The sequence below is a fragment of the Phyllostomus hastatus genome, unplaced genomic scaffold (genome assembly GCF_019186645.2).
Source record: "Phyllostomus hastatus isolate PE091 unplaced genomic scaffold, TTU_PhHast_1.1 phas_scaffold_60, whole genome shotgun sequence".
Classification (NCBI taxonomy): domain Eukaryota; kingdom Metazoa; phylum Chordata; class Mammalia; order Chiroptera; family Phyllostomidae; genus Phyllostomus; species Phyllostomus hastatus.
In genome coordinates this window covers 8,076,109-8,084,927 of record NW_025334038.1, presented here as the reverse complement: position 1 = coordinate 8,084,927, position 8,819 = coordinate 8,076,109, and the positions used below count along the sequence as shown (strand labels likewise).

At 36.9% G+C, this 8,819-nt stretch overlaps 1 pseudogene; it reads right to left on the bottom strand.

Annotated features, from left to right (window-relative positions):
* Window positions 1-8,004: 8,004 nt before the first annotated feature.
* Window positions 8,005-8,544, bottom strand: LOC123810491 (annotated as a pseudogene).
* Window positions 8,545-8,819: the final 275 nt, after the last annotated feature.

Sequence of the window (8,819 nt, the reverse complement as noted above, 5' to 3'; positions counted from 1 at the left end):
ACACACTATTAGAAACAGTTACATTTTTAAAGGCACTTACCTGTGATTATAATCTGATACAGTTTCTCCAATTATGAGAGGTATACTGTGTGATAGTAGAATTGCTTGAAAATGAAGTTCTAAAACAGTAAGAAAACTATCACATTAATAATTTTATAGTGTCACTCATACTATGTCTGTGCAAGGATAGGCTATCCACTTCAATACAAGCCTTGCACGCAATGTTCTACATGATGAATACTCAGGTGATGATGCCACAAAAACTCTCATACAGTTGAGTAGGCTGAGGAGGAGAAGGAAGAGGAGGAGGAGGTGGAGGAGGAAGAGGAGATCTGTCTTGCTTACTGAAGATTGGCAGAGTAGAAGAGGTGAGGGACATGGAAAGGAAGGCCAGAGAGGCAGGCACACTTGGTATGACTTTACAGGATTTCATCTTAATTTCTGTCTAATCTTTTTATTTTTTATTTCTCTAAAAATGTTTCTATATGTTTCCTTCTTCAATGTTTGATTTAGTTTCAGTGCCCATATCAAAGAAAGGTCCATGTCATAATAGTCAGAAGTAGTGCAATAATTGGAGCCCTTCTGTCAGAATGTCTATGTCAGTTTTCTTCCTCACTGTCCAGAACTCTATTTGAAGCAGTTATGTTCATCAAGTTGCTTCCGTTATTCCTTTAGTGTGGTATCTAGGAGCTCTTAAATTTCTCCAAGACCCATATCTTGAAACTTTTCACTCTATTTCACATTTTTTGCCCTATCCACACTCTCTGTCATAATTTTTTTGAATTGGCTCTGTCATCATGCACAACATCCAGACACAGTTTTTCTTTTTCCCATCAGGAGTTTATTGTTTTGGGCTTAATGACATTCATATCTTTTTCTATAACAATGATGGCATCATCCCACCATATTTTCATGATGTTATCTCTGTCAGAGTTCTCTCCCATAGTTTCCATAAAGTACTGGGCACACTGAGCCTTAAAGGTCCATATGGTTCCCTATTCTAGAGGCTGGATTAGAGAGGCTGTGTTTGGGGACAAGTAGACCACTCCTATGCTATTGGTGTTGAACTGCTGGGGTTTTGGTTGGCCAGGGGCATTGCCCAATATTTTAAAAAAAATCAAAACAAAACTTGCAAATGACATTCCCTGGCAAAGCACTTCCTTACTTCAGGGACAAAGCATCAAGCCAGCCAATCTGAAAAAGGGCTCTCACTGTCTAGGCCTTCTTCTTGTACAAGCAAGAACTGGCAGCTGGTGTTTATCTTTCCCATTCAAGGCTCTGAGTTTAGTAGTTTTGTAGATGATGGCAATCCTGATCATAAACCTGACTGCATTTGCACAAGATGCTATCCTATCCTCCTGCCTTAAATCCTGGCATTTACTTCTCTTCCTTAGTAATAAATCTTTTGTAGGATTTTTTCCTTTATGAAAAACCTATTTAGGCAGATACCTTTCTCCATAATGATTTTCTTAATGGCATCTGGGAACTCTGCTGTCTCTTAGTCAGAGGAATGTGTTCTCCTATTATCTTGACATTTTTTAAAGCCAAACCTCTTCCTAAATTATCAAACTACGTCTCTATGGTCAATTAATATTTGATGAAGGGGGAAGAAGTATAGAATGGAGTAAAAATAGCTGCTTCAACAAATGGTGTTGGGAGCTCTGTGTAGGTACATGCAAAAAAATGAAACTCGATGGCCTGGCTGGTGTAGCTCAGTGGATTGAGCACTGTCTGTGAACCAAAGAATGGTTGGTTCAATTCCTAGTCAGGGCACATGCCTGGGTTGCAGGCCAGGTACTCAATGGGAGATGTGTGAGAGGTGACCACACAATGATGCTTCTCTCCCTTTCTTTCTCCTTCCCTTCTATTCTCTCTAAAAAAAATTTAAAAAAATGAAATTCGAGCACCAACTTACATCATACACCGGCATAAACTGAAAATGGATAAAAGACTTAAATATAAGCCATGACACAATAAAAGTCCCAGAGGAAAGCATAGGAAGCAAAATTTCAGATAACCAATGCAGCAATATTTTTGTCGATATATCCTCTAGAGCAAGGAAAATAAAGAAAAAATAAATAAGTCTACATCAAATTAAAAAGCTTTTGCATGGCTAAAGAAAACATCAGCAACATGAAAAGGGAACCAACTATATGGGAAAACATAGTTGCCAATGATACCTTGGGCAATGGTTTGATTTCCATAATGTAGAAAGAACTCATACAACTCAATGTAATGAAGATGAACAATCTAATTTAAAAAGTAGGCAAAGGACCTAAACAGACACTTCTCCAAGGAAAACATACAGACGGCACATAGACATATGAAAGGATGCTCAACATTCACATGCATCTCAACCTGGCTAGAGATGCAAATTAAAACCACAACGAGATACCACCTCACACCAGTTAGAACGGTATCATTAACAAATTAACAAACAACAAGTGCAGGTGAGATTGTGGAGAAAAGGGAACCCTAGTGTACTGTTGGTGGGAATGCAGACTGTTGCAGCCACTGTGGAAAACAGTATGGAATTTCCTCAAAAAATTAAAAATGGAACTGACTTTTGATCCAGTGATTCTACTGCTGGGTTATACCATAAGAATCCTGAAACACCAATTTAAAAGAGCCTATGCACCTCCATATTCATAAGTGTTATTTACAATAGCCAAATATTGGAAACAACCTAAGTGCTCATCAGTAAATGAGTGGATAGAAAATCTGTGGTATCTTCACACAATGGAATACTGCACAGCAGAAAGAAAGAAGGAACTCTTATTTTTCACTACAGCATGGATGGAACTGAAGAGTATTATGCTAAATGAAATAAGCCAGACAGTGAAAGCCAATTACCATGTGATCTCACCTGTAAGATGAACCTAATGAACAAAATAAACAACCAAGAAAAATAGAACCAGAGACATGGAAATACAGAACAGACTAACAGGGACCAGAGGGGTGGGGCAAGGGAGGTAAGGGAGGAAAGAAGGGAAAGGCCTAGTTAAAGAATAAGTATAAATGGCCCATGGACATGGACAACAGGGTGGGGATTGACTTTAGAAGTTGGGGGTGGTGGACAAGGCAGGGGAGAGCAATGGGGAAAATTGTAACAACTATAATAGAAAAACAATAAAAATCAAAGTGTCCTTTGCTGGCATTAAATTCTCCACCTTTAGACCCTTCATCTTTCTTTTGCTTTAAGTTGTCATATAATGACTTTGCTTTTTCTTGAATCATATTTAGAGTCTATAGGTATGCCTTAGAGCACAGGTGGCAAACACAAAGCCCAATAGCCAAATCCAGCCCTCCACCTTGTGTTATCTGGCCCAGAACCTTGTTTCTACCTGGCAGCAGTGCTGAGCTCTTGCTTAACTGTTAAGGGTAGTTACGTTTATACAGTCCTAAACTTACATTCAGCCCTTTGAAGGCACCATGAGACTGATGTGGCCCCTGGTGAAAATGAGTTTGATACCCCTGCCTTAGAGAATTTTATGAGATAAAAGGGCATTTCACAAAAAGTGCAAGTTTTTTGTGTCTGTTGATTTAGCTACAACAATGGTTTCATAAATGTCCTTTTCTTAACAATTGTCCTTATGCTGGATTTATTTATCTTGAAATGGCAGACAACGATAGCTGCAGTTCACAACCTTCCATACCTATCAAGCAGTTCAATTTTTTTCTTGTAATGTCATGAATTTGCTTCTTGGCAGCACTTCCAGCATCACTAGTGGCACTTCATATGAGTCCCATGGTGTTACTCAAGGTTTAGGGCATTGCACTAAACATGAAAAAGGCACAAGAACCACAAGAGATCACTTTTTACTGCAATACACAATTTACTAGAGAGGCAACTGCTCCAGTGGAGCTACTAGTATCACACCACATTTTAAGCACATACTTGCATACTTGAGGTCACCAAAATAGTAAGAGGAGGTAGTTGCAAAATCTTTATAGCAATACAGTATTATTACAGTTAATTTCATGCAGTTGTGATTTAATACTGCAACTTTGCATTTGTTTATGTTTCTCTCAACTGTAAATGGTGCCATATTTTATCTTTTTATAATAGATTTGTATATAATTTATAGTCATAAATGACAAAATAAACTAGCATATACATATATTTTATACATTCATGAGCCCTGGCTGGCGTAGCTCAGTGGGTTGAGCGTGGGTTGCGAACCAAAGTATTGCAGGTTCGATTCCCAGCCAGGGCACATGCCAGGATTGCAGGCCATGGCCCCCAGCAACTGCACATTCATGTTTCTCTCTCTCTCTTCCTTTCTCCCTTCCCTCTCTAAAAATAAATAAATAAATCTTTAAAAAATAAAAAATAAAATAAATAAAATAAAAATAAAGGCAGCAGGTTTCAGCCATGCCATCTGCCATCTTTAAAAAAATAAATAAAATAAAAATAAAAATACATTCATGACATACCTAGCTTTTTCTTAACTTTTGATATTTCTATGATATGCAGTTTATTTGTAAGTTTTTTCACATTGTTGCAAAAACATAACAAATTTTTTATTTCTAAAAAATTTTATTGTATTTATTGAAAAAATATGCATATAACAAGATCCATGCAGCAGTTCAAACTTGTGTTGTTCAAGGGTCAATTATATATGTAATTTTCTTAATTCTTTTACTCCATATTATGTTTATAAAAGTCATTCATAATATTGGGTACAGCTGTAGTTCAATTTTCACTGCTGTATTATAGTCTGTTGTATGAATATACTACAATTCACTTATCCATTCTTCTCAAAGTGGTCATTTAGACTGTTTCTACTTCAGTGCTATTATAAAAATTGTTTCTGCTAATGTGTTGTGCAAGTCTTACAAGGTACACCTATGTAAATGTTTCTATAGGTATATTCCTGGGAATGGATCATAAGTCATATACTTTTCATTGACTAGATGATGACAAATGTTTTGCATTCCATCACCCACATTTTGTGTGTTCCTTTTCTTAGTATTTTTCACCAACATTTGACTGCATCAGATCTTTTACCTTTTGCCCAACTAGTGAGTGTATAATGGTATTTAATTATAGTTTTAATTCTTATTTCCCTGATTATACATGAGACTATAATTTTCACATATACTGGCCTAGACCTCCTTTTAAGAAGTGACTATTCAACCCCTTTTTAAAAAAAAAAAATGGATGGTCTGGTGATGTGGACCCCAGACCAAGGGGTCTGTGTGTTGTGGCTGCAACAAACAAATTCACTCAGACTACAGAAGTCTTATGGAGAAATAGGGACAGTACAGCCACTTTCAGTGAGAAAGAGGCCCTGGGCCCTTCCTGGACAGGATTTTATTGTTTTTCTGGGCACATTACACCTAGGAGGGTCCTCATTTACTATCCACAGGTTTGCCTTAGGTGGTTACCTTTAACAGATAACAAAGGAGAGGAAGTTGCTAATTACTACAAAGAAAAAGGATATTTGCAAATGTAAAGGAGAAAGTGGTTGAACTGGTTATATTCCATCCTTGAGAGGTTTAGCATAGATTTTAGAAAGTTACTTTAAAGATATGCAGTAAGCATTTGCTGCCTCAATTCAGGGTGAGGAAGTTTTAGCAAAAAGCAAGCTTCAAAGAAGCCTAGGTACAATGCAGGTCTGATTCCCCATGGGAAAACGATCCATGGGTTTGGCTTCCTGTATGCCAACTCGCACCTGTCAGCTTTCCGATAGGGCTGGGCTACATTGCCCATGCCATGAGGAATGGGTCCCTATAGTCTAGCTCTTATTAATTTATAGAAATTCTTTATATATACTTAATACTTCTATTTTTAAAGTTGTTTTTGCTGCAAATATCTTTCTACCAATCTGGCTTTTTCTTTTGATCTTTGTGAGCATAAGTTTTTAATTGTAATGCAGTTGAAAGTATTGTTATGTTCCTTGATATGTAGTATTTTTGTGTCTTGTTTAAGAAATTATGTTTTTAAACTAGAACTTCTGAGGAATTACCTTATAGATTTTTATAATTTCACCTTTTGCACTTAGATATTTAATCTACCTAGACCTGATGGTTATGTATAAAGTAAAAAAAGCATTCAATTTCACTTTTTATATGATTATCCAATTTAATAAGAATTATTCATTGTAACATCTATTATTTTCCCACTTGTCTGCAATGTCATTTCTGTCATATATCAAGTGTCTTTTATGTATGTTATTATCTGGTCTTTATTACATTACTTTATTTGTCTATACATATTTTATTACTATAATTTAAAAAATCCATATACATATATAGGAAAGAAAGCCCTCTCAACCTATTTTTCTTATTCTAGAGTATCTTTTTTTTAAAAAAAAAAGATTCTATTTATTTATGTTTAGGTAGAGATGAAGGGAGGGAGAAAGAGAGGGACAGAAACATCAGTGTGTGGTTGCCTCTAACGTGCCCCCTACGGGGGGACTGGCCCGCAACCCAGGCATGTGCCCTGACTGGGAATCGAACGTGCGACCCTTTGGTTCTCAGGCTGGTGCTCAATCCACTGAGCCACACCAGCCAGGGCTTATTCTAGAGTGTCTTGGTTACCATCAGCTACTTTGTATTTTAACATATTTTAGACTATAAGTTTCAAATTTTGTAAAAGTAATCTTGCTAGGATATTTATGACATTGAATTAAATCTGTATATTAATATGAATATAATTGATATTTTAATGGTGTTTCAGTTCATGAAGATATTTCTACATTTAACATAAGTAAAGTTTAATTATACATATATACTAGAGGTGCTACAAAATATTACTATGTTGTTTAGATGTCTAACATAATGCCAAATTAAATGGTGATAGTGGAAATCCTTGTTTTATTTCTGGTGTAAATGGCAAAATTTTTAAATATGATGTTTGGTAAAAAATTTTTGTGTATAAATTTATTTGGATTAGTTTATTTCCAAAATTGGTTTCCAAAGATTTTCTGTTTTCTTTTTCATGAATGAATATTGAATTTCACTGAGCTTTGTTTTTTTCAAGCCATTGAAATGATTTTATAATTTGTCTGTAATCTATTAATGTAGTAAGTATATTAATTTTCTAATGTTAACAACAAAATCTTACATTATAAACCCAGGGTTTTCTTTTCCTTAGATTGATTTGTTAACATTTTATTTAAGATATTTGCATGCAAGTTAATGAGTAAAAGTTATCTGCAGTGTTTCTTCTTACGCTGTCTGTGTTATGCTGTGTCCCATGCTGTCCTTGTCACAGCAAGTCTGTGCTGGCCCCAGAAAATAAGTTAAGAAATGTTCCTTTATTTTCTATATTTTTACTTGTTTTCTATATTACTGTGTAATATTTGAATTATTTTTAAAGAGATTGGTAAAATTTGGTGGTGAATTTTTTATTTGGGCTTTGAGTTTTTATGGGAAATGTTCACTGTCTATACAACCAGAGACACTGAAATAAAGAACAAACTGACAGTAACCAGAGGGAGTGTGGGAGGGATAATGGGGAACAATAGGGGAAGGGCTATCAAGGAACATGTACGAAAGACACATGGACAAAGCCAAAGAGGGTAGGTTAAGGGTGGGAGGCAGGGTTAGGGAGTGGAGGGATTGAGTAAAATAGAGAAAGAAATCATGGACATGGGCAATGGTGTGGTGGTAGCTGGGGGGAGAAGGTACAAGGGGACAAAATGGTAATGAAAAAATACAATAAAGGTTAAATGAAAAAGAGAAATATACCCTTGAAACATATAACCTTATTAACCAGTGTCACCCCATAGATTTAATAAAAAAAAAGTAGACATGTTAAGATAAGCAGACAACTCTTTAGAACCCAAACACATTTTATTGCTGTATTTATATGGAACTCTCCAGTCTACAATGGACAGTTGTGAAGAGGGTCTCTCTCAGGACTGTCATCACAGGACTCTAGACAACTCAATGGGACTGAGGAAGCATGAGGTCCTGACTGCAGGGCACCCTCTGGTGCAGATTGGAGTCAAACTTCTAACACATAGTTCACAGCCAGGCAGTCTTTCCCTCCTGTCACCTGATGTAACACTTAATGTAATGTTCAACTTTATTCCAGAAGTCTTCCTTGCCCCTCAAGTAATGTTCTACAGTTTCAATAGTCAGTGGACCATCAAAATTCAAAAGATCAGTTAACAAAGAGTTTAATCCCCAAACAACATCCTTCAATGTCCTCGTGGGAGCTCAGCCAGTGTCATCAAATATTGTCTCTGTAAACTCAGACACATTTTGCTTGCCTCTGAGATGACAGAGTGCCAGACCCTAGTCAAGCAGTTCACTTTGGGAGGCACCAAGTTGCACACTCCTGTTTCAAACTGAAGTCTTCCACCCTAGTAGTACCCCTCATCTGGGGTTACAGTTAGCTGAAAGCAGTGGAGCTTGTTTGGATCCAGAAAATGTACTTTACACGTATAAGTCAGCTTTAAGTTCTGCAACCACTTTAGTGAGCATCGTATCTCTCACAGACATCCTTAGAGTGGAGTTGGAGGCCGTTGCTGACCTTGGGGACCCTTTGAGACTATCATCACTCTTCAGTTTGTTTGCCAGCATCAGCATTACTGTTACCTTTACCCTGGGCACCCTGAGACTGGTGAGGCAGACCCAGTGCCCCACATAATGGTGCCTGGCCCCTCACAGATGCACTGGCTCTGGACCTAGGACTCAAACTCGTTCCTTTGGTGTTCTTTAAAATGAAAGTATCCTTGAAGTGTGAACTGTGAAGGCTTGAAGTGTCAAGTCACTAAAGCCTTTAATTTGGATGAGTATGAGCTAGATTATGGAGAGAATGGGATTTGTGGTTAAGAAGATAGTAAGTGTTACCTAATGACATG